The sequence below is a fragment of the Nomascus leucogenys genome, chromosome 3, assembly GCF_006542625.1.
Source record: "Nomascus leucogenys isolate Asia chromosome 3, Asia_NLE_v1, whole genome shotgun sequence".
In the NCBI taxonomy this organism is placed as follows: domain Eukaryota; kingdom Metazoa; phylum Chordata; class Mammalia; order Primates; family Hylobatidae; genus Nomascus; species Nomascus leucogenys.
Genome location: NC_044383.1, coordinates 99,185,779 through 99,213,758, shown reverse-complemented (window position 1 = coordinate 99,213,758; position 27,980 = coordinate 99,185,779).

The following is a 27,980-nucleotide window of genomic DNA, read 5'->3' as shown; positions in this document are numbered from 1 at the left end:
ACACCGCATGTTCTCACTCATAGGTGGGAATTGAACAATGAGAACTCATGGACACAGGAAGGGGAACATCACACTCCGGGGACTGTTGTGGGGTTGGGGGAGGTGGGAGGGAGAGCATTAGGAGATATAGCTAATGCTAAATGACGAGTTAATGGGTGCAGGAAATCAACATGGCACATGGATACATATGTAACAAACCTGCGCATTGTGCACATGTACCCTAAAACCTAAAGTATAATAAAAAAATAAAAATAAAAAAATAAAAAATAAATAAACACTCCCTAACTACTGACAGTTTCTTTAGAATGGAGACTATTTCAGTCATGACTCCATACCCAGCATACACTCAGTGTCTGGCACATACCACACACTTAAGAACGATTTGTTAAATGTATTTGTTAAATGAAATAGAAAGAAAAGGAAAAGCAATTTACTTGAGAGACATCGGAGAGAGGCAGAGACAGAGAAAAACTGACAGAAAATAAAGAAGGAAATAGAGATGGGGTAACTGAGAAATTTAGAGTGAATAATACTGCTGGAAAATTACGCTCGGTTTTACTACCATTCAACGAACCTCATAACAAGTCGTTTTTCTCAAACATATTCACAGGACGTGTTTGTTATCAACTGTCAGCCAAAACAAGTAGCATCTCATATCAATCTCTAATTGCAAAGAACCAATAAAAATCTACAACTTTTCTCATAACTGACTTATAACAAGGTTTCAAAATAACATTCAGATTGTCAAGAACTACTGACTTCAGTATCATTATACCACGTATTTTTCCCTTGGAATAGAATTTAATTCAGTGATGTGCACATCAGTGAAAACGATTACTAAAAGTTAAATTTGTTGTTTGTTATTGTTTAAATCACAAAAACAAAAAGTTCATCTGTCTGGGGTAAATACTCTTCTGGCTGTAAATATGGCCTCCCTAACATCGGACCATCATCACTCATGCTCTGAATCTATAACCATACAGACACTATAATTTAGAGGACTATTGACAGAGCAGACTTCTCATGGAAAATCAGTACAGTTTGTGTTTAATATGCAAATCTTGATTCTTCTGGTTTATACAGTTGTTACACTGGATTTCTTATCACTCTTGGAAATGAGAGGATGCAGAAAGATGGATTTCATACAGTGTTGGTAGCAATGTAAATTAGTGTAGCCATTATGGAAAACAGTATGGAGGTTCTTCAGAAAATTAAAAGTAGAACTACTCATTAAGCACAAGCATATACTTTTTGGCTTTAAATCATAAAAAAAACCCACAGCTTTTAAACGAAAACTTTAGAAGCATGAGGCAAAAATGCACCAGAACAAATCCAGAGGAGTTTCAGTTCCAAAATAACCTCAATATAAGAACGCTTTATCTAGAACATGGGCTGGAAGAGAGTATGGCAAGTAGCAGTGTGCAAAATTCAAGCTGCCAGTTCACCACGTGGTTATAAAACATTCCATCTGAACACAGGGAAAAGATTTGTATCATCTGTTCTACAGGGTAGTAGAGGAAGAAGAAGGTTATAGAATTGCATCTGCCTTAAGTATCCAATAGTTTTGAATCAGGGGAAAAATTGATTAAAAGCTACCTATGGGGGAAAGAAAAAGGTTTTCTAAATTAATATTAATTGAAGTTAAGTCATAGGAGAATATTGTTTTGGGGGTTTAATGCCTATCTAATTTCACTCTTTATTTAATAAGCTCTTGGTCATTTCTTCTTAATTCGTTTTTAGAAAATGATATTACCTATGTACATTTTCCTGTAGGAAAGAGATGTAACCAAACCACATACATTTTATTCAGAATTTTCAGAGAGATTCAATTTTTTGTTATTATCAGACAAACCCATTTATTGAAATTGTGGTTTATATTTCAGGTAAATACAGTACAGAGACATAGGAGAGCAGTCAGCATTAATCAATTTTCTGTTCTGCCTTAAGTTGGAATAAACATTCCTGAGTGATGTGAAGAAACCGCACTTTATAAGAGAAAGACGAGATCCAGATTTTTTTTTGTTTTTATCTTCAAATCTTGTCAGATTTACCCAACTAAAAATTCTTTCTTTAAACCAAAACAGATACGGAATCCTAGTACATATATTTAAATTCTGATAGCTTTATCAAAACATGACTTCCTTCTTTTCTTCCTTCATTGAAATGGGGTCTCAGGCAGTTGCCTTCTTTAAGTCCGTTTCTGTTGATTTAACGACAAATGATTTCCATCATATTGTGCTCATAGCAGCCCTCAGAATAAAAATCTTTTCCTTCCAAGCTCTTCCAATTATGTGATACAAACATGTATATTTGTATTCATGTACACAAGTAGATAGATATCATTTTATTTTTTTAAGTCTACTAAACTGTGATAGAAAGCAAAAAGCACAATATAACCTAAGCACAATATTGGCTTAAAATGAAAGAGTGTGAAGAAAATTTATCACAACCTGATTCTTACAAATAACCTTACATGAGTTTGTAAGCACTGGCAGAAAAATACTTTAAGTAGAAAAGTTAGGGAGCTTAGGCCAGGTGCGGTGGCTCACACCTGTAATCCCAGCACTTTGGGAGGCCAAGGCGGGTGGATCAAGAAGCCAGGAGATCGAGACCATCCTGGCTAACACGGTGAAATTCCGTCTCTACTAAAAAATACAAAAAAATGAGCCAGGCATGATGGCAGGTGCCCGTAGTGCCAGCTACTCAGGAGGCTGAGACAGGAGAATGGCGTGAACCTGAGAGGTGGAGCTTGCAGTGCGCTGATATGGCCCCACCGCACTCCGGCCTGGGTGACAGGGCAAGACTCCGTCATCTCAAAAAAAAAAAAAAAAAAAAAGAAAAAGAAAAGTTGGGGAGCTTAGAAACCTATATTCTTTGTGTGTGTGTGTGTGTCTCTGTTATGTCTATATTTATGAATTGATTTACCCAAAGACATCATGTTTTAAATATAAATTATGAATATGTTATTATTTGAGATTACTAAGTATGTAGTCTAAAGAATGTGAAACAGGAAGGATTGTGAAGATTAGAACCCTGTTTGCATGAAGTATACAACTTCATGTGATTATTTGGTACATTTTAAATTTGAAAAAAAATTAAGAGTATAAATTTTTGAAAAAGTTAAAAAGCAAATAAAATTTTAAAATGTTTGCCTAAAATCTAACAGAAAAAGTTACTGCTATATCAGTGTCATATAGAATTCATTTTTAAAATATTACAAAATTAAAAGCTATATACATGTTTAAAGAAGAAAGATCCAAACATTTAAATCACATGATTGGAATACAAATCATTATAATGATTATAATGATGCTATACCTACTTTCATTTCTCTTACTCTTTTTCTTTCTTAATGACTGAATATTCATATTCACCATAGTGTGATGAGATCGTCTCTTACACTGTTGGAGGGACTGTGACTTGTGATACACGGTCTGGAAATCAGTCAAGGGTCTCAAAAATCATCATACATTTTGATTTATAATTTTGCTTTAAGAAATGTTTTTATAAATATGAAAAATACAGACAAAAAGTATTTTATAAAACATTCATGCCAGCCTTATTTGTATTAGCAAAACTTTCAACAGATAAAACATTAAATCATAGAGGAATTGTTGATTGAATTTTGAGACATCTAACTGATAGAATATCATGGGATATTCAATCGATCCAATATATGTTTTTGAAAAAATTGTAATGACACAGGTAAATGTTTGCAATATATCATCAAGTAAAAAAAAAGCAAATGTGTAAAATATTATTGAAAACATACGGGCTAACTCTGACCCTGTAGAATATATTTTTTCATCTCTAAAATGCAGAAAAATATTATTTTATCTAGTTCATAATCTTACAGTGTGTATTAACTAAGATAGTACATATGAACTAACTGATTCTAGAACTTACACATGGTGAATCTTATGTAAATATCAGCTGCTGTTGTTAAAAGGTTAGCTTTTATTGGAGTATTAAGTCAGAAACAGGGTAGAAGGGAATTCTGTTCTTATTCAAAGAGTTCAAAGAAGTCTTTTCTTTCTCTGTATCTGCAGAAATCAATGATAACAAAAAATTTCAAATTTATGAAAGGGAAAGTAAAAAGTTTATCTTCCTGTTTCCCAGTAATGAATGAATTGACATTATCAACATGGCCAAGACAATCAAACATCAGGTCTATCAGGTCTCGAATGGAGTACCAGTTGACAGCTGTGTTCACTAGCCAAAAGTAGAGTGAAAAGAGCCAGTTATCCATACATTGGGTCTAGCACCAGCCTCTGTGTATTTAGTTCCTCGTGATAGCCGCCTGAATGCTCTCTACTGCGTGGGCCCTTCGGTGTCTGTCACAAGAGTAGGTTACACTATTTCCAAGCCAATAGGGAAGTAAAATTGTGCCAAGGGGCCTGTCAGAGGCTCAGAAGTCACCTGAGAGGAGGCAAAGCTAAAAAATAGAATCCAAGGTTCTATTGGAGAGAGATGGATGCTCACATCAATGAATTGATGAAGGAAAGAGAGACACACAGAGAGAGAGAACAAATGAATGTCCTCACATGATGAGGTGGGTTTGGTTTGATATTTAGCATGCACATAAGTTTTCTAATACTTCCCAAATTTTGAGCCCTTTTGCTTGTTTACTAAAATATCTCTTAGCCAAGTATTGTATTCCTTATTTTACATATGTGGAACTTGATGTTCAGTAAATTTAAATGACTCAATGCCTCAGCTACTAAATGCAGTAGCAAGGATTCAAAGAGATGCCTTGATTCTTCCAGTTTTCTCTTAACCCCCAGCATACTATAAATGTAGCTTACCTTCACTGGGCTCACAGATTGCAGTTCAGCAGTTTAGTTCACAATTTAAAGACATCTCCACATCCCTATAACATCTAAAAAGCTAATGCCCAGCCTCGCAGTATTACAGTACAATAGAGAGAGGCATAGATGTTCATTCTCTGTTGTGATAATTCTACAATGATGCATTTTACATGAAGCTTTCTCATTCACATCTACTTGAAGGAACTATTTCTGAAACTGCTTTCTTCTTGGAATGGGGTTAACAGAGTCCATCCCAGTCTGGAAGAATATAATGGTTAACAGAGTCCGTCCCAATCTGGGAGAATATAATGAGATCACAGGGTCAAATTCCAATGCCCCATTGAAAACAAATAAATGAAAAAAAATCTACAGAGTTACAGTTCTGATTCCACATATATACATTAATTTTTAAGCATCTCATTTTCTTCTAAGATCACTTAACAGTTTTCTTCATCAATAATATTGGTGGGTAATTACTTTTCATTTGTTTAACTTAAAAAAATTAAGATTTTTTTCCCAAATTAACAGAAGCAAACTTCAAGCTTCCACTTGTAGAAAGACCAGCATTAAGTAGCAGCTTTTTCAGCTCACACTCATTGAAGTTGTGATCACATTAGGTTTCATTTTCTAGCCTCAACACCATTACATCAAGTACCATTATATCAAGTACCATAACACATATAGGACATAGGTATTTAGCTCTGACTTGAAATAAACATATTGTGATTGATCCAAGAATAGTTTAATTGAAAGCAGAATTATGGTAGTAGACTTGGAAATGGTATGTTGGAGTTGTCTACACAGTCATTCCGTCTTTTAAATATCTTTTTTCAATTTCTCCCTGCCCATTTCAAACTAGTATTTATTATGTTTTCAATGTCCCCTTTTTCTATAATATAATAAAGCCCACTAGAAGATAAACGTATAACATTTGAAGTTGAGGTTATATGAACTCTATATAAGGATAGTCAAAATACTTTTCAGTTAGAGTCAATGAAAAAGGAATTGTTTTAGTGGGCCAGAAGGTTTTAAAGGGTGATTTCAATGGTCAGAGCCAGTTATATCATTCTTTATAAATAGCAAGGGAATTGTTATTAGAATAGCTCATCTCAAACTGAGACCACCTTCCTAGGTCTGCAGCATCCCGACAAGAGTACTTTTTATCAATTTTTATTTTGATGAACATCTAAAAATAATTTATTCATCTTGTGGATTATCTGATGGTCCTATTTTAATCAAATATCTCAAAAGAATTTCAGCATTCACATTTCTTATAATTGAGCCCAAAGCTGAAGGAACAAACATTTTGCGATATTTTGATTTTATAAATAGGTATTAGGTAATTGAACTACCACACAGCACCTGGTAAACTTGAACAGCAATGACAAAACACATGCTATGGCAGGCCTTGTAGTCATGTTTGAGAGAATTTATCACACTTTATTACAAATAAGTGTAGCAATAAATATGCAACAGAATTTTTCTTTTTTTTAAGAAAATCAACATCAGGCATTCATTTAATTCCAATTAAATGCTATAATATTCAAATAAACAGGAAAGCTTTCCAGAATTATCAAGTGATATTTCATCAAACAGGTACTTAAGAATTTCTCACCATCATTTTTACTTGTTTTATTTAAGTAGGCAGTCTGGTGGACCTGAACTAACAAGCAGGGTCTTAAGGTTTTAAACGATATTTTGACAGTATAACTAGGCAAGCCAGTATTTTCTGCATTGATATTATTAAATTCAAAATATAGAAATAGATTAAATATAGACCCAGAGCTGAGATGCTGCCTTCCACCATAAGCATGACATGGTGAAGAAGCCACTGGAAAGCATTCCAGACACCTGGGATCTAGTCACAGAACTTTCTCTCACTGTGCTATTTTGAGGACACTATTTAACCTCCCTAAGCCTTAGTTTCAAAACCATTAAAGTGGCAGGACCTAAGATTATTTCGCATGTCTCTTCAAATTCTAACATGCTATGCAAAGAGAAGCCCTAGGCATCTGATGTAAATTGATGCATAACATTTTTAGTTCTCCAAAATATGTAAACTCCATGAATAGTGTATTTTTTGTCATATTCCAACAGAGTATTATTAATCTTCAAATTGAAGAATATGGTGAGTGATTCCAATTAAGTAAATACCTAAAAAAGCACAGAAAATTCATTAACCACTATTCATTGACCAAAATTCATTAACCACTATTCATTAACCACTATTATTTGAAGACTATGTTCCAGTAATCTTCTGAGAGCGTACATAATAGGTATAATCATAAATATTTTAATATGGTAGGTACTTCATTAACCATTAAATTGTTTGATAAAACTTTAAACAGTAGTTATTTCAAACAAGAAACATCCATGTAAACTTGATGAAGACAATATATGCATGTCTTGGTGTATTCAAGTGATAGAGATGAGTTACTGTGTTTATGTTGATGAATACTCAAAGTTTCTAGGTCCTCTGGGACATTAATTAATTAGAAAACAAACTCTTACTATTTTTATGAATAGCTTATCACAGGACATGCTTCCAAAATACTTCTTCCTTTTTGTATAAAAAAATACATGACTATAGACCAGTGGTTCTCATTCAGGAGCAATTTTGTCCTCCAAGGGATATTTGGCAGTGTCTGGAGACATTTCTGGTTGTTACAAACTGGGAGTGGGGTGGGGGAGTGCTGCTGGCATCTAGTGGGTAGAGACTAAGGATACTGCTAAACATCCTACAATGCACAGCCCCCCATGACAAAGAACTGTCTGTCTCCAAATGTAAATAATGCCAAGATTGAGAAACCCTGATGTAAACTGCAAGTCTCCATTCACTTCTGTGTCAAGTCTATCAAAAAGTCAGATACTTTTTTGTGCTTCCTCCCCTTACAAATCATGAACTTAAGGCTTGTATTCAACTAATAAAATTTTTCTTTGTATTTTTCTGTTTCACTCTATAAGTCTCAAATATATAAAGAAATAAAAATATTTAAAGTGCTAATATAGGGAACTATTTCTGTTATTTGGCAGATTTAATGATTTTATTATATTATAAAAATTAAGCCTAGAAAAGGCTTAATTTTTTTAGATTACTCTCAATATCATTCTACGCTTTTGACTACTCAGTTGAAGAAGCCAATGCAATCTTTCTTATTCCACTGTCGTTTTTCAGTGTGTGTACATTGGGGTTGCCAAGGGTTCTAAAAAAGATTATTTGGGAGTATTAGGGTTAAGGAAGACTTTGTGTTGATGTTTAAAATGTGTTGTACGTGCTTATATTTATGCCTAGGTTTGTTCTACATGATTTCCCTTTTTAATTTTAAATTGGACAAATCACTGTTGGTTAAATTTAACTAATTTTTCATTAGCGTTTCCATTTTCTGAAGGCGTCCCAAATCAGTATCTGGGTAGACCATAATGGAGACCTGTTGGTGGCTCTATAATTATTCTTGCAGGATTGCAGCGCCACCTACAGGGATCCATGTGCATATCATTATTTGACCAACAGCGCTCCTAGCATTCACTAACGTACATATAGCCCAAAGGACAAACAGAAAAGTCTAGAAAATGAAATAAAACAAAATTAATAAAAACCCAAGGGAAGTGCTCACATTGTATCATGTGTCTTTTCAGTATGTACTTAACTGAGGCCTTCTGAAATCAACTAATTTCTTGATTTCCAACTCCACAGGTAAATATTACTTTTCTGGATTATTTTAACAAATTACTACATCTTTAAAATAAGAAAACTATACCTTTATTTAAGAGAAAAGTTTTGAAAAGAAATGAATAAGTGTTGAATGATACTGAATTTTGAAAAATCAGTATGAAATTGTATAGATTTGACTGGTCTGGAATTTTTAAAAAAATAAAACAAATCATTAAACAAATATCAAAACAAAAAGTTAATTGTATGATGCTTTTGTTTTCCTTTTGCTATTCTCTTAAAAAAATAGGTTTATTCAACTGTGGACCTTCTTTCTGTTGTTGGCAAAAGTCAGAATTTTCTAGATTTAAAACTCAAACTACCTATTTTGAATAATGATAACAAGTATCAAGTTCATGGTTTTGTCTCCTAAGTTTCTTTTAATTATGCATGTGGACTTTACTAATGGAAAACTGTTATACTCACCTGTCAGCACTGTGAGAACTTTTAAAAGAGTCCAAGGCCGATTTGAACCAATACAGCAGTGAGAATGTGGAAAATAAGTCTCTTGATGGGAGGTGGGGTGGGGAGGGAGGGAAGTAGAAGAAGTATAAAAGAAAACATGTAGTTGCTCAGCAAGGAAGAAGCTGACATTCAAAATTCTGTCCCCGATCTCCTGTGGAGGGAACACTTAACTCCTGTTGGCCCAGTTTTTACACAGGCCAGAGAGGTAAACTTTGGTAATTGCATCATTAAAATCTGTCTGCCCACTCTGTATGTGCCATGCAATTGCACTCTTTGATGAAGTGGAAGAGGCATTGCTATAAATCTTTGTCATGAATAGAATGTTCATTGGTTCCTCTGGAAATTTTATGTAACATGGATTAAAACCAGGCCTTGTCTGTTCCTATCAGGGAAGAAAAAGTAGGAGGAGTAGAAGGTATTTTTAGAGTAAAGACCAGCCAAGCAAATTAAATCAGACCATTAAGCTTAATGGGGTTTGAGAGACCAAGGGGCAATTACTAGTTCAAAATAATGACCTTCAATCCAACATGAAGGAAATATGTAATAGCAGAACTAACTCCCTCTCCTCTCTCTCTCTTGAGCTTTTAACCAGAAGGGCAGAAGGAATGGAGGTGGTAAGAGGTCAATAATCAACTAAAATGACCATGCTGTTTAGTTATATAGCTTACATATGTATTATTCCAATAATATTAATTTCCTCCATTAGGATTAAAATAGCACATCAAAAGATAGTCATATGAAGCTTTCTAAGAACCCAGATAAAATAATTCTCAAAAAGTTGGCCCTGAAGGGATTTACAACTATTTATAGTCTGAAAGAGGCCCACTGGCTGTGAATAAATTGAAAGCTGTTGGGGGTAGTGTCATGAAAATAATTAAAATAACTAAATGACTTTCATAGGATGATATCAGTTTTAAGAGTTGTAAGGGAAACCTTATTCTTTCTCTGTTCTGTTGTGCTGAAATAGGGTATATAAGACAGATTAGGATGTACAATTAAGGGAATTTTTTTAAATCCCCCAACATGAGCAGGTTGGAAGCAGAATTATGACCTCATGTTTATTTTCAAGATGGAGATCTACCTATATGTTCATGTTCTAATTTATTTTTATGTAGTTAAGTGTTACTTAAATGTAGTGAATATAAAACCAAACCACTGAATGAAACCACCTTCATATGCAACATTGCTTTAATAACCTTAATATCTAGTTTAGGTCATGGTGACTTATGACTTGCAATATAGATTTCATGTAGAAATATTTATATAATGTTATTGCTATACAGTTTTGTAATATATAAGTAGAAATGTTTTTCTCACTTCACTTTTGTCAACTTCAGCATTAAAAATAATCTACTTGATACCCGTTAAGTGAGAAAATACAATATTAATTTCATACATTTTAAGTTGTGTAAGTCTATATTTTTGCATAACCCTGGGAGCTGCTTATAAATAAATAGATTGAAAGATTTTATGATTCAAAAGAGCAAAATCTCTTTTTAAAAAGAAATATATCAGAAGGAAAATCAACATAAAATAATTATACAGTCTTTGCTTGGGGAACAAATTTTATGTTTCAAATAATGTAAGCAAAATTTACAGAGACTAACATGCTAACTTGTCACATGACTTGGAATACATTGGAAGTTATATCAAATTCTGGAACACCATTGATAAGAAAAATAAAATGCTGTTAAACATTCGATGCTACACATGAAAATGCTTTACTATCATTTAACATCTTAGTCTAAAAAGTGCATCTTAAGAAAAATAAGTATGTTTCAACCATTTTTCTGGACCTCTTCTTTAAGATAGATTTTTAGAAGCCAGTCATGTTATTTTACTAAAACATATTATCTTTGATTCAATCCTCTAAAAATGTATTTTCAAACATCTCTTCTATAAATATTCTGAGCTATAAAATGCTTTAAATAAAAAGAGAACAAGAAGAGTTATTGTTTACTGAGTAACAAAATCACTTTCTATTAGAAATAAGATTTTACTTCATTTATCTCAGTCTAAATAAAAAATAGTACAGAGACTAAAGGCAGCATGGTCTAGTGACTGAGCTTCAGTCTTGGCTATGCTATCTTTTATCTGATAACTGGTATGGAGAATTATTTACCCCCACTGAGTCCTAGTTTCCCTATCTTAAAAATGATAATAATAGTAACAACAAAAACAACAATACCTATATCATGGAGTAGTTTTGTGTACGAGCTGACAAACATGTATAAAGGCCTAGTGTACTGTCTGACATGATAGATAATTAGTAGAAGAGGTCCCTCAACATGGGGAAATACATATAAATCCCAATTTTTATCCACAAATTGTGTATTCTTAGATATCTCTTCATAAAGATTTATTCTGTATAATATAGATAACAACATGCAAATGCTTATCAAAAGTTCTAGTGCATGCCAGTGCTGCTTTGGTTAGGCCAGTATCTTGGTTGGAACAAGCTACACAATGTGTGGTAGCAACTCCAAAACCATTAAGACTGAATAGGTTAAAATGTATTTCACTGTCATTTGGAGTAACCATGAGCCCTCTGGCTCTCCAGGATAGCTCGCTTCCAAGGGCTGATACAAGCATTTACACAGATTCTATATTTTAGCATACAACCTAGAACACTTGGCCTTCAGAATCAAGGTAGAAGAGAAAGAGGGAATAAGTCACACATGCCTTGAGGTACTTTTGATTGAAAGTGACACATGTCTCTCTATACTCAGAACTGGTGGCATGGCCACCACTGAACTACAAGGGAGTTTGGGAAATGAGTACTGTATCAGGAATATTCAGTGAACTGTATTGTCTCTGGGATGTTGAAAAAACAATAAAATCATCAACAAAGATATTTAACGTATTGTACATATTTTAACAGTTATGATCTTTTTTCTTTTGTTATTTTATTCTATTTTACTTTAACTTCTGGGATACATGTGCTGAACGTGCAGGTTTGTTACATGGGTATACATGTACTATGGTGGTTTGCTGCACCTATCAACCCATCATCTAGCTTTTAAGCCCCACACGCATTAGGTATTTGTCCTAATACTCTCCCTCCCCTTTCTTTCCACCTCCCAACAGGCCCCAGTGTGTAATGTTCCCCTCCCTGTGTCCATGTGTTCTCATCTCCTCACCAGCATCTATTGTTTCCAGACGTTTTAATGATTACCATTCTAACTGGCATGAGATGATATCTCACTGTGGTTTTGATTTGCATTTCTCCAATGACCAGTGATAATGAGCTTTTTTTTCATATGTTTTTTGGCCACATAATGTCTTCTTTTGAGAGGTGTCTGTTCATATCCTTTGTCCAGTTTTTGATGGGGTTGTTTTTTTCTTGTAAATTTGTTTAAGTTTCTTGTAGATTCTGGATATTACACCTTGGTCAGATGGGTAGATTGCAAAATTTTTCTCTCGTTCTGTAGGTTGCCTGTTCACTCTGATGATAGTTTCCTTTGCTGAGCAGAAGCTCTTTATTTTAATTAGATCCCATTTGTCAATTTTGGCTTTTGTTGCAATTGCTTTTGATGTTTTAGTCATGAAGTCTTTGCCCATGCCTGTGTCCTGAATGGTATTGCCTAGGTGTTCTTCTAGGGTTTTTATGGTTTTAGGTTTTATGTTTAAGTCTTTAATCCATCTAGAATTAATTTTTGGATAAGGTGTAAGGAAGGGGTTCAGTTTCTGTTTTCTGCATATGGCTAGCCAGTTTTCCCAACACCATTTATTAAATAGGGACTCCTTTCCCCATTGCTTTTTTTTTTTGTCAGGTTTGTCGAAGATCAGATGGTTGTGGATCTGTGGTGTTAATTCTGAGGCTTCTGTTCTGTTCCATTGGTCTATATATCTGGTTTGGTACCAGTATCATGCTGTTTGGGTTACTGAAGCCTTGTAGTATAGTTTGAAGTCAGGTAGCATGATGCCTCTAGCTTTGTTCTTTTTGCTTAGGCTTGTCTTGGCTATATGGGCCCTTTTATGGTTCCGTATGAAATTTAAAGTAGTTTTGCCTGGTTCTATGTAGAAAGTAAATGGTATCTTGATAAGAATAGCATTGAATCTATAAATTACTTTGGGTAATATGGCCACTTTTATGATATTGATTATTCCTATGATCTATTTTTAAGTATTTAGAAGATGAGGAGTGAACATGTTCTTTATGTGTTCTATTTCTTTAGAATTTTAACCTTTCATAGCATTTTTATACATACCCACTTTTAAAATATGGGTGCAAATTAAAAAATGTTCTGTAACAGTAACAAATTTTGTTTTATAGTTCTGATTTGAAACTAGCTTTTATCTTTCATAGTAGATAGACACAGCAAGATTAATGGTAATATTTGTACTAAAACCTTACATAAGCTTATTAAAAGAAAGCTGAAACTGGATCCCTTCCTTACATCTTATACAAAAATTAATTCAAGATGGATTAAAGACTTACATGTTAGACCTAAAACCATAAAAACCCTAGAAGAAAACCTAGGCATTACCATTCAGGACATAGGCATGGGCAAGGACTTCATGTCTAAAATACCAAAAGCAATGGCAACAAAAGCCAAAATTGACAAATGGGATCTAATTAAACTAAAGAGCTTCTGCATAGCAAAAGAAACTACCATCAGAGTGAACAGGCAACCTACAAAATGGAAGAAAATTTTCGCAACCTACTCATCTGACAAAGGGCTAATATCCAGAATCTACAATGAACTCAAACAAATTTACAAGAAAAAAACAAACAACCCCATCAAAAAGTGGGCAAAGGACATGAACAGACACTTCTCAAAAGAAGACATTTATGCAGCCAAAAAACATGAAAAAATGCTCATCATCACTGGCCATCAGAGAAATGCAAATCAAAACCACAACGAGATACCATCTCACACCAGTTAGAATGGCAATCATTAAGTCAGGAAACAACAGGTGCTGGAGAGGATGTGGAGAAACAGGAACACTTTTACACTGTTGGTGGGACTGTAAACTAGTTCAACCATTGTGGAAGTCAGTGTGGCAATTCTTCAGGGATCTAGAACTAGAAATACCATTTGACCCAGCCATCCCATTACTGGGTATATACCCAAAGGACTATAAATCATGCTGCTATAAAGACACATACACACGTATGTTTATCACGGCACTATTCACAATAGCAAAGACTTGGAACCAACCCAAATGTCCAACAACGATAGACTGGATTAAGAAAATGTGGCACATATACACCATGGAATACTATACAGCCATAAAAAATAATAAGTTCATGTTCTTTGTAGGGACATGGAAGAAACTGGAAATCATCACTCTCAGTAAACTATCACAAGGACAAAAAAACCAAACACCTCATGTTCTCACTCATAGGTGGGAACTGAACAATGAGAACACATGGACACAGGAAGGGGAACATCACACTCTGGGGACTGTTGTGGGGTGGGGGGAGGGGGGAGGGATAGCATGAGATATACCTAATGCTAAATGACGAGTTAATGGGTGCAGCACACCAACATGACACATGTATACATATGTAACAAACCTGCACATTGTGCACATGTACCCTAAAACTTAAAGTATAATAATAAAATAAAATAAAGAAGGAAGACTGAAAAAAATAAAATAAAATAAAAATAAAATCATTATTGTGCATTTAGTGACAGAGCTCTTGGAGGTTTCAGACATGGATTTTAAAATATGTATCTCTCTTATGCATATGTAAAAGAGAAAATATAAACAAAATAAAAATTTGAAGACAAAAAAAAGTGTCTAATAACAATTAAACACCAAAGTAACAAAAAGAGTTCCTTTTGTTGATAGATGATGAAGCCAAAGCTTATCAGAGAAGAGTCATTATGCATCATTATATAAATCTAAAAATAATATTTTTCATGGGTCAGTGAGGTTATTTTGAAAATTACAAGAGTAGCTTTTGTTAAAAAAAATTGTCAAGATAAGTACCTCTGAGGCTTACATTTTCTATGATGATTCTTTGTTGACAGAAAAAATGTCTGCATCATTCTTCTCCAAAATGAAATAAAATTTCAAGAGAGTATATCCTAATAACAGAGAGGTGTGATGGTATCATAATTTCATGGAGCACTAATATAAATTCAGGCAAAATTGATCTCCCGTGCTTTATCTATTAAGCAACATTTGGGAATATGGTTTCTTTCAGTTGAAATTCTGAGTAAAAAGTTCACCACAGTTGGTTTGACCAGATCTATATCGTGTACGTGCTTTGAACTGTATGCTATCATGCCAGTACTCCATCTTTAATTGAGAAGACACTTCAGTGGCAAAAACTTGCAGCTACTTCTTCATGTGTGTAATTTTCTCTGGCACTGGAGACTGTCTATGCCTCAGTTTGCCAGAGGAGCTCTTAAAAATGGGAAAATTTTAACCAATTAACATTATTTATACTCACTGACAAGTATCCAATGTACCTTAGCTGGTTCACTAAAGGTGTTACCAAAAAGGGGTCCCGATCCAGACCCCAAGAAAGGGTTTTCATTCAAAAAGAATTCGAGGCAGAGACCATAAAGTGAAAGCAAGTTTATCAGAAAAATAAAAGAATAAAGAATGACTACTCCATAGGTAGAGCAGCAGCTTGGGCTGCTCGACTGATAATACTTAATAGTTATTTATTGATTATATGCTAAACAATGGGTGGATTATTCAGGAGTTTTCCAAGAAACAGGTGGGCAATTCCCAAAACTGAGGGTTCCTCCCCTTTTTAGACTATGCAGGGTAACTTCCTGACATTTCCGTGGCATTTGCAAACTATCATGGTGCTGGTGGGAGTGTCTTTTAGGCATGCTAATGCATTACAGTTAGTGTATAATGAGCAGTGAGGACAACCAGAAGTCACTTTCATGATCATCTTGTTTTTGGTGGGATTTGGGGCTGGCTTCCTCACTGAAACCTGTTTTATCAACAAGGTCTTTGTGACCTGGATCTTGTGCTGACCTCCTCTCTCTTCCTGTGACTTAGAATGCCTAACCTACTGGGAATGCAGCCCAATAGGTCTCAGCCTCAGTTTACCTAGCTCCTGTTCAAGACAGAGTCACCCTGGTTCAAATGCCTCTGACACAGTGACAGGAGTTTTAAAGTCAGGTGTTTTAAACTCAATTTGTCAGCTACTATTACCAGCTGTTGTATAAAGCTTCGCCTCTATCTGTATGTCCAGGTTTAGCTCCTGAGAAAGTAGGATACGCACCAAATGTAATTTTGACTTTAGTGTCTATAGGGACAAGTAAATCACACAGGCTTCACCCTTACCAGAAAGGACTCCATCTTACTCAAGAGATTCTTAGGTACACTGTTGAAACCTAGAGGGTGGTACAAACATTTCTTATTTGTCCCATGTGGCTGCCCTTTGGTTATGCCAAAGTCCCTTTTGATTAAGCATTCAAAGTGCCCTTTATATTCCTATTTTCCCTCCCCTCCTATTTTTTTTACATCTTCCATTTCTCTCATACTTCTCCATCTCTACCCACACACAAGCACACACCTGCATGGGTTCCTGGCTTCCACTGGGCATCACTGTCACTGAGATACTATTAACTATATCAGCAAGGTCAAGTCTTGTTTCGCTCTGGTGCACCATTTGCTTTAGAGTGAAATGAATGTAAGGTAAACTTTTGGCTTCACTAATATGAATTACTTCTCTCAGCATTATTCTGATGCATTATTACCTTAAAATCTATTCTTATCTTGCAGAAGACCTAAAGAGACCATGTGAACACTTTCAAGTCCTTCGAATGAAATGAAGAGAAACAGGATGAAGGAAAAAGGAAATTGGCTCACAACTATCCTCCTCCCACTAATTACCTATGACTTAAGGCCTTGGAATCAAGTCATTTTTCAGGACCCAAGAGCTATTGGCCCAAATATCTGGCAGTTAATCCTAACACATTTTATTTTATCATCAGATTCAATGTTTAATCTTCCTAAGATGCCAAAGTGATTAGTGATTATGACTCAGTACAAATGTGCTTAAATTACCAAAAATTTGAATTTTACACATTTTTTATTAACAGAGAAGCTGAGACTAAGCTGATATTTCCTGTACCAACACTAAAAGCCAACTATCTGGAAGTATTCATTAAAAGGAAGAGATGATCATTTTTCTTAACAATTGCATACCAAATCCAAATTAAACAATTTGCTCATTTATTTTTCCTGTTTCCTGCTCTATATTTCAATTCCTCTTATTTAGGAGTCTGTATTTACTCATAACTCTTAGCAATCATTAAATAAAACATAACATAAATAGAAAAGTAAGTCTGACATATTATACTTCAAAGTCAGAAATAATATGCTAAATTTACTTTCCAAGTTCTCCTTGAAAGGATTCAATAAATCATTCTAAGAGTTATTTTAGGAGTATTGACTGAAGAGCATGGCTTTAATTTTCAGCTTTTAACCATAGCATAGAGGATCCTACAGGGATGTTGCTAACTCCTCAAGTGCCTTACCTGGACTGGAGAGTGGGGAGGAGAATATAGACCAAATAAAAACTAACTTTGTGTGCATTCATCTTACTGGTTTATCATTCGTTTCACAGATAATAATCAACAATGTACAGAATAAATTTCTCTGTTGGGAGTTTTAATTGGTTGAAGAAAAACAGTCTCTAAGGATCTTATCAGTATTTGGAAAATACAAATACGTCAAGTTTATACATTGACTCTACCAGTTCCACTTCTTCACATTACTTTAATTTCTACACACACACACACACACACACACACTTAATTTTTAACTTTTCTATAGTCCTAAAAGTCAACGGCAAAAATTTTTCAAATATGAGAAGTCCATAAAAATGTTTAAATGCTGGTAATGGTTAAAATTAACAGACAAATCAATGGAAAAGAATAAATAGTCTAGAAATGGCTTCACTTACAGGAAAGTCATATATTATTAAGAACTTGACAAGTGTGGAAGGACAGGATTATTAATTATTGAATAAATGATGTTTGAAAAACTGGTTATCTTTTTTTTTTAAAAAGTAAAAGTAAATTTAGACCATTATCACAGTGTTACCAAATAAAAGTTGATTGAGGTAAACATAAAAGTTACAGAAAAATTGGAAGAAAACAGAAATCAAAAAGTATCAAATGTCAGGAATGGCATGGTATCTACAAGCAATGAGAAACAAACTAAATAAAAGATAAACAGCTTTGCATACACACAAACAAATTAAAATTTTTGAATGTCAAAAAATATAAGGTAAAAGATGAAATATTGGGAATGAATTTTAGGAAGTTTTACAAAGAAAATATATGCATTTCAGGCAAATAAACAAGAGGAACACCAGACTAACATGAGTAACCGCATAAATAGATCATGCATGATTAAAAATAAAATACAGGTTAGGCATGCCTAATGCAGAAATCCAAAATCTAAAATGCCCCAAAATTCAAAACTTTTTGAGCACCAAAATGATGCCATAGGTGGAAAATTCCACACATAAGTACAATCAATAAGTGTGGATACTTCCACACCTAAGTACCATCTTTGCTTCATGCACAAAATTATTAAAAATATTGTACACAATTACCTTCCGGCTATATGTGTAAGATGTATATAAAACATAAATGAATTCTGTGTTTAGACTTGGGTCCTATCCCCAAGAGTTCTGATTATACAAATATTCCAAAATCAAAAAAAAAATCTGAAATTGGAAATGCTTCTGGTCCCAACCATTTTGAATAAGGAATACTCAACCTGTAATATAAAGTACCTAGTGATAAAAGAAAATAAAAATAGTCTAAGTTCATCCACCTGTACTTTTAGATTATATGTAAAAATATTAACACTGTATATACAGAACTCAATACATCATTTACCTCCTTGCTATATAAACAAAGGCCAAGAATTTAATTAAAGAAGTGGAAGGCTTAAGAGAGGTGGCGTTTAGAGAAATATGGGGGTGCTTTTTTCTTACTTCCAGAGTAGTAAGAAGTAATTTAAAGGAACAATTTAGAATCTTTAATGTGATTTCCCTAAGTTGAGGGACAATGGAGGGTGAAGGGGTGGTCTCCTGAAGGAGCTTCTGATAAACCCGAGATACCTAAATGGAAAGAATGTGGCTGAAAGGACCTGAAATAGCACTGTAGAACAACTCTCTCACTGACAGAGTGAGAGGTGTTTGTAAGGCATGTGATGGGAAATTGCTGGAGGGCTTGGTGCAGGGAGGTGAAGTGATCTGATTTATGTTTTTAAAAGCTTGCTCAGGCTGAGGAGTAGACTAATGATAATAGTAATTGTAATGGTTAACTTTTTGTGTTCACTGGACTTGGCCATTGAGTGCCTAGACATTTGTCAGACTATTCTGAGTGTGTCTCTGAGGGTGTTTCTGAATGAGATCAACATTTGAATCAACAGACTGAGTAAAGAAGACTGCCCTCCCAAGTGTGGGTGAATATCACTTAATCAATTGAAGATCCGAACAGAACGAAAGGGCTAAGAAGGAATGCCTGATTTCTCACTGCTTGAGTTGGACCATTAGTCTTTTCCTCTCTTCAGACTTTGTATTATTCTATTTTCATACTGCTATAGATAACTGCCTGCAACTGGGTAATTTATAAAGGAAAGAGGTTTAATTGACTCATAGTTCTGCATGGCTGGGGAGGCCTCAGAAAACTTACAATCATGGCAGAAGGTAAAAGGGAAGTAAGGCACCCTCTTCACAAGGAGGGAGAAGTGCTGAGCAAAAGGGAAAGAGTCCCTTATAAAACCATCAGATCTCATGAGAACTCACTATCAGGAGAACAGCATGGGAGAAACTGCCCCCATGATTCAATTGCCTCCACCTCATCTCTTCCTTGACAAGTGGGGATTACGGGGATCACAGTTCAAGATGAGACTTGGGTCGGGACACAAAGGCTAGCTGTGTCAGACTTGAACTGAAAAATTAGCTCTTTTTGAGTCTTGAGCCTGCTATCCTTTAGACTGGAACTACACCATCAGCTCTCCTGGGTCTCTAGCTTGCAGACTACAGATTTGGGGACTTTTTATCCCTCATAATCGTGTGAACCATTCCTTTTACTAACTCTCTCTCTTCTTGGTTCTGCTTTTCTTGTGAACCTAATATAGTAAAAATAACAATATTATTAATATTAACATTGAGTGTTTTTTGTACTAGATGCTATCCAAATCTTTATATTTAGATATGTCAATCTATGTAATCCCCACAACTCTAATAAAAGTCATTATTATGGTCACTATTTTAGATATGAAGAAACTGACACAACTAATTAGAGGTCGGGTCCAAGATTTTCATTTATACAGTCTACTTCCAGCACTTGCTCTTTGAGCCCCTATACTTCATACTCCAGAGTGACTCCAAACAAAGAGTATGGGTGAGTACAATAGTGGAATCAGAGAGACCATGGCAAGGATCTTGTCAGCTAGACAAGAAATTAAGTGACTGGGACTAGGTTTGGAGCAAATTCAAAGCATATTTTAGAGGTGCAGTATGAGAGACAAGTCTCAAAAACACCAATGGATGATGTAGGGGTAAAAGTTAACTGAGATTTTTGGAGTTAATTTAATACTCCAACATACTTAAATTCTCCTGTCTTGTATGTTAAGTTTGTTTATAATCTATTATAATTTTAACCATTTTCACATTTCATTTTAATATTTAAAATTTTATGTATTCATTTAAAATTATATCTATGTATAGGTATATACATACACACATATATATTTCATTTGAAATTACATGCACACTTTTTATGTGGTTTATGTGTATTTTTACTGAGTCTATAGTTATCAAATTCTCAAAAAGGCTGTGCCATCATGAAAGTTTAAAAGCATGAATTTTTAAAAAGTTTCTATCAGGAGTCACTAGCATGCAATATAAATGCATAAACTCCATCAAAGCCAAAAAAAACTATCTGGTAATGTTCTTGAGTGGAACCTTGATTACTGGAAATAAAAGTTGCTTCCAGCTTCTGGGACAGAGAAGATATTAAATGTAGTGGCCTTTATTAAGACAGAAAGTGGTGTGGAGGAGAAGGTTCAGACAGGGATAGGAGGATTGGTACAAAGAATCAGGAGTTGTGATTTAAACATTCTGCGTTTGAAAGGGCTTTATACTTCTAAGCAGAGATCCTGACTAAGTGGTTTCATGTAAGAATCTGGAGTTCAAGGGAGGGTACAATGCTGGAGAGTAAATTTGAGGATTATCATGCTATGTATAATATTTAAAGCCAAGACACTAGAAATGAAACTGGGAGGAGTGTTTAAATAAAAAACAGAAGGCAGCTCATAACCAAGTCATTCCAATATCTGAAGCTTGGAAATAGGAGGCAAAATTAGCAGAGGACAGTGAAAAGGAGTGGATATAAAGGTCAGATAAAAATCAGGAAATATTGGTATTTCAAAAGCCAAGAGAAGAAAGTGTTTCAAGGAGAGAGTTCAACTGTGGGAAATGCAGCTGAAGGAGCAAGTAAGATGAAAGAAAAAAGGGACAATTGGAGCTGAGAGAGAGCTGTTTTGTCAGAGTGATTGGGAACAAGCCTTACTGAAGTGGACTGAGGAAAAGCAGACAGGAGGTGGAGGTAATGACGTTAAGCAAGCATATAAATAATTATAACATTCATGTTACCAGTATTATTTAATGAAAATCCAAATCCTCTTTCATTAAAAATTTTAAAATTTTTCAGTAGGAAAGTCTCAACTGGAACACTGGTGTGTGTGTGTGTGTGTGTGTGCGCACATGTGCCTGTGGTGTGTGTGCATGCGTGCATGCATGCATGTGCCACTATGTGGGGTGTATGTGTGTGTGTGTGTGATTCTCTTTTGGCTCACTTGCTATCCCTGTCTGGAGTCTCTAAAACCACCACACATCCATGAGTCACCAGGAGGACTCAAAGGACTCAGGACTCAGCATATAGTCATATTCGTGGCTATGACTGATTACAGTGAAAGGATGCAGAGTATTATCAACAAAAGAAAAAGGCACATGGGGCCAAGTCTGGAGGAGACCAGACACAAGTTTCCAATAGTTGTCTCCCAATGGAGTCACACAGGACATGCTTAATTCCTCCATCATCAAATTGTGACAATACATATGAAATATTGCTGATCAGGGAAGCTCATTAGAGACTCAGTGTCCAAGGTTTTTAGTGGGGGCTGATCACACAGACATCCTCTTCTTCGCACCAAAATTCCAGACTGGCAGAAGAAAAGTAGGTGTTTGACACAAATCGCATGTTTGTAAAAAACTATTTAGGCATGGTGAGCCCCTCTTATCAATTACAGAATGGTAGGAATTGTCCCAAAAATATACAATCCTAAATATCAGCCAACAGTCAACCCTACTTTCTAATGATAGCAATCTCAGGCCTGCTATGTTAACTCTTTTCTGTACATCATCCAAAGTTGATTGCATCTTCTCTGTGTCTAACATGATTTTAGCAGTTTTCTGAATTCAGTGCACACCCATCAGAAAGGCTTAAAAAGGAGAAAGGTAATGAGTGAGCAAAGATTATGTGGTTTCAGCCAGTTCATCCACGAAGTCTGACAGTCAAGCAGACTCATCCACCCACTCAAGGGGCAGAGCAATGGCTTTGGCTTTCAAAAGAACTGGTAAGGGCATAAGGAGACCAGAACTTAAAATAAATAGAGTATCAAATGATAACATTATTATGTAATAGTACTTAACAAGCCATTCTAGCTCCTACCTTTTATCTGCCATTCAAATTATTGTATCTAGATACTAGTATTTCCCAATTGTTGGAAACAATGCCAGACAACACCCAGAAGATGGAAGGTCAAAAGAAAAAAGGTTGAGGTGTCAGTCACACAAAGAGACCTACCCTGTTCAAGACCAACTCTGGTTTCTGGTAGTCTATTCTAGGTATCTGTCGCTGCATAAGAAAAGATCCTACAACCCCGTGGCTTAAAGCAACAACTATTTTATCTTAGAATTTGTGTGCATTAGAACTTTGGGCAGGAGTTAGCTGAGTGATTCCTGTGTTGTTTATGAGTATCCCTTTGTAGTTTTCAACTTGTTTAGGGATGGTCTGGGGGGAACAAGATGTTTTTACTCATATGACTAGCATCTTGATGGTGATGGCTGAAACACCAAACTCAGCTAAGAATATTAACCAGGGCACCTGCACATGACCTCCTTAAGTGGTTGGTCTCAGGGTACTTGGACTTCTTACATGCAGGTCCAGACTCCCAGAGAGAACTTCCAAGACCAAGGTGGAAGCTTCAAGGCTTTCTCTAACGTAGCCACAGAAGTTTCAGAACATTATTACTGCTATATTCTATCAGTCAAAGAACTCATTAAAGCCAGCTAAGATTCAAGGAAGGGGCAATTAGACTTTACTTCTTGATGGGAAGAGCAGCAAACAATTTGTAGCCATGTTTAGTCTACCGCATGTACTATTTCCAAATTTCTCCTCTATTACTGTGAACCATGGTTGTCTCTTGCCATGCTTTTATTCTCATTTCACTCATTAAAAGGCAGGGCGCTATTTTTCAAAAGAAGGATAACTCCACTTCTCTAAGAAGTTGCTAGAAGACTATATTAATTAGTTTTTCCTTCACACTCATAAAGCACTGGTGTTTATTTTGAAAAGCAAAGGGCCTCCAGGAACTTCTCTTGGATCTATATATGTGAAATAATAATAAATTTATCTGATATGTAAATATGATGTGAGACGTATCTGGGTCTGTTCTCTAAATAGAATGGAGAATTATTTTTTACCATAATAGCCTAGGGTTTAATTTAGTATAGGGTAACATGATAGGACAGGGAAAAATAAAATTCCTATAAGGGAAATGACATTGGCAAAAATATTTGAGGAAGGTGTTTAAAGTGATTCAAAATGTGAAAGTGCATTCAGTAGTCATAATAAATTACTATATACAACCACAAAGCCATTAGAGGCTAGTTGGATTTTTGTTTTAGGACTGGGATATCATGAATTAATTTGTATACATATATTAAATATCTTTTACATATTAAAAGTCACAATTTTCTTCTTCCTACTATTAATAGTTATCCTATTAAACTATTCACAAGCTAAAACCATAACTAGTTTTCAACTAGAAAGGACTTCTCTATTTCTAAAAGCAACACAAAGTAAGGAACGTTCTTTTACAATATCATTAGCAAAGGAGTAGTCTGTCTACAAACAAGTTATATTATATACAAGATAATATCACAAAGTGTGCATTTGAGTTTTAAACATCATCCAAATTTACTTTATATAGGTACCACTTTAGTAATTACTTTAATAATTGCTGCATCCTAGCAACTAATAATGGACTGCATTTCTCAATGCAAATATAACTCAGAGAGTTTATTTGGAAATTCACAGGAAGAAAAGAGACATTTGCCTTCTTAAGGGGAACTTGGCCTCTTGTCTCTCTTCCTCTTGGACTAAACTGGAAATGAAAATGGAGACAGCGAATGTGCTTATACTTAAAGCACAGCCCTGTCAACATGGGGCTAACTTGAGCCTTTTCATTTTCAACTCTCAGCCAAGACTAAAATGGATCTTAATTCTGAGTTTTATTTCAAGAATATTATGTACTGGGCCAGATGAAAAAGTGGTGAGATTTTTAACTTTTGAGCTAAACTTTGACAGCTGCCATAGAAAATGTTCTCCTCTTAAACTAATCACCAGAAAGGCTGTTAGACAGTTACCTCACCTGTGTATGCATATTCATTATCAAGTCAACAGAGAAATCAGTGGTTGATCTGATTTCATCTTTTCTGGATCTGGAAAACATTGCTATGAAATCTTTATTTGTGCCAACTTGCTCCAGAGCTACCTCAGGACCACAGTTCCAAATGGCCAGGTGGGGTTCACCCGCAAGGCCTCTGCTTGTCAGAGGCAGATCTGTACCCCAGCCCCCAAGCCCAGAGCCTTGTGGCTGGAGTCAAGTTGCTATAGGTGCCAGAGGCATCTGTCACTGTGATAAAGTGGCCCCTCTCACATCTACCTGACAGCCTCCTGCCTTCAGCAAGGTCTTTATATAACTCTGAGTGGAGTGAAAATAAAGATAAATACAAAAGAAAGAAAACAGGCCTTTAAACTTGATTTTTAGTTTAGATTTTTATATTTTAAAAATTTACTCCTGACCACACGCCATTACCCTGATTTAGAGTTAATGACCCAATTAATGAGGACTCTGGCCTTTTTCAGTTAGATCAATCAGCCTTAGAGATAATGAAATGAGAACTGTGTCTTAATATTTAAGGGACAACAGGATTTCTCAGCTATTTTCTGCAGGTTGAAATCTACAGTGAAGACTCATAATCTTTTAGTGACGTTAGAGATTGGCTTTGTAGAGGTGCCAGGTTTTAGCAAATTAAAAACAAAATAAAACAGGATGCCCAATTAAATTTGAATTTTTGGTAAACCAGGAATTTTTTAGCATAAATACATACTTTGCAATACTTTGAGATACTAACACTAAAATAATTATTCATTGTTTCATAGAAATTTAAACTTTACTGAGTGTCCTGTATTTTATCTGGTAACCCTCATTTTGTAAGTCTTTAAATATGTGTTGCATTTCTACAATTGAACTTAGAAATCTCTTTTGAATTAAATAGAATAATAATATCTAAATGGTGGAAACTTTTTAAAAGAAGAAATGCCATGTCACAGAAATCCTTATAAATACCCTAAAATCATTAAACATCATATTATTTTTATTGCCCTTTCTCCCCTCAATCAATAACTACAGGGTTGGTTGAAATGTAAATGGTAGTTCAGTGGCCTGAGTATTTTATAACTTAGTCAAGAGATGAAACTGTTAATTAGGAAGAAATGACTCCTTGTTGTATGAAAAAATTCTGTTTTACTGGTATCATTGCTTGTTGTAAATTAACAGAAGGATGCTCAGAAAATAAGGCAAGTGACAGAGAATGCAGAAGACCTGTGGGTTGTTGGGCACTGTTTTTATGCAGGTCAGTGATGAGAAAAGTCAGATAGAGCATTTATTCAACATTTCAGTATTATCACAGACTGCTAAGAGACCAATTCTAACTAAACTCCATATATAAGGTATCGATGTATACCTTATAATACCTCACATTAAATACCTTACATTAAAATGCATGCTTTGCTTCTTATGATGAATGGTTAACTGAACAAATAGTGGGCTACTGTATGTTTTATGTTATGTGTGCGTGTGTGTATGTGTATGTGTGTTTGTATATATGTATGTGTGTATATGTATACATGTAGACACATATATATGTACACACATATACACTCATACACAGTTACCTCCCATACCAAGAATGGCAGCATTTTATCATAAATTTAAGTTATGGGCCTATATTTAATATTGATAAATGCAACAGGAAAAAATAAAATAACTATTACATATATAAGGCAGCCACAAATTTTTGAATGTCAGTCCTTCAAAAATGTATATATCAATTAGCATTTGAGTGTTTTCTCTGTTTAAGTGATTAATCTGTTAACCTACAAAATTTAAAGTTGTTGGTGCTTCTTCTTTCCTTCCTTTTTCTTTCCTATTTTACAGGGTATTGCTTTTCTCCCTTCTACCAAACTTATTCATTTCTTGGAGAAAATAAACCCCATTTTAAGAAAAACAGCTGTAAGTTTTTTTTCAGGGCATGCATTATTGTGAAAATCGTCAAGGTAATTCATTTGAAGCAAATGCATTCACACTATCAGAAGAGGTTTATTAAAAGAAAGAGACATTAAACAAATTGATAGTATTAATGATACTGTAAAAAAAAATTAACCTACATAAAAGAATACATCGCCTCAGAACCAACCACTTGAAAGCAACAAGAACAACAACACTACTATTATTGAGTCTTCAGAAGTCTAGTATAACATTAAGTAAATTTGCATCTTTATTATGAAATTAAATTAATAAATCCAATTTACTTTGAGAATATTCTATAATTTTAACTTTATGAACTCAATCTGGTTTTTGCTGCTACAAGAATGAATTAGTGAAATTTTGATTTTGTGTGTGCATGTGTATGTGTATGCACAATACCGTTTCATGTGTATCAATTACGAAGTTTATTGTAGTCTTATTTGTATGTCTCACTGAAGGGACTTGTGTACCAGTATTCTTTTCTTTGTTAATAACAATGAAGTTCATCGTCCTTGTTTTTTAGGAAGTAGTTAAATAGTAGGTATTAAATATACCTCTTTGCATTTAAAAGGATGCATGCACTTATATCTGCTACCTTCACCTCATAGCAGTGAGGTAAGAAGCTATTTCATATACAGTAAGTCTTATGAAAAAATGCTTTAGGTAAGTAGATGTTGCCTTGAGTATTATGGTTTTAGAAAAATTACAATTAAAGCAGTGGAGATGGAGTATGAGAGGAGATAATATTTAACTAAGTGATAATTTATTTTGTTGAAAACCCAAAACCCCATTAGAGATTTCCACAAAGTTTCACACTCCTAATGATTCTAACTTTTCACAGTGAGGGAAAAAGCTCTTGTTTAGGAATTTGACAGTAGAGCGTTGAAAGGTCATTTGTCAGCAGGGTCACGAAGTTGCAGAACTTGTTAGGAAAGCTTTATACTGCTTAGCCACACATTGTTGCTGTCTCAAATCCCAGGGGCAGAAAGCAAGAACAATTAGGCAAATTCTGGTTTAGCTGAGAATGACCTTTTTCAATATTTTGAAACAGACATAAGTGCCTGTCAAAGTGTATCAACAGAATCTGTATTTAAAGATGAGAAGAAATGCTGCTGGCGATCCCTTCATCCTGACAACTGAGATTTAAGACCAATTCACCCATCTTTTGCCAGGGGAAAAGTTACTGAAGGAGATGGCAGATTAATGTTGGAAAGCCCAGTATTCATCTACATGATACACACGTCTGCATTTACTCTACCTTGTGTATCCTCCTCATTTCATAAAAGTTACAGATCAGAAATATGCCAATTCACAACTAAGCTCATTATAGCTCATTCATATATTTTAATATATTTCCACTGAAAACTTAAAATCAAAATTAAGTTGCAAAG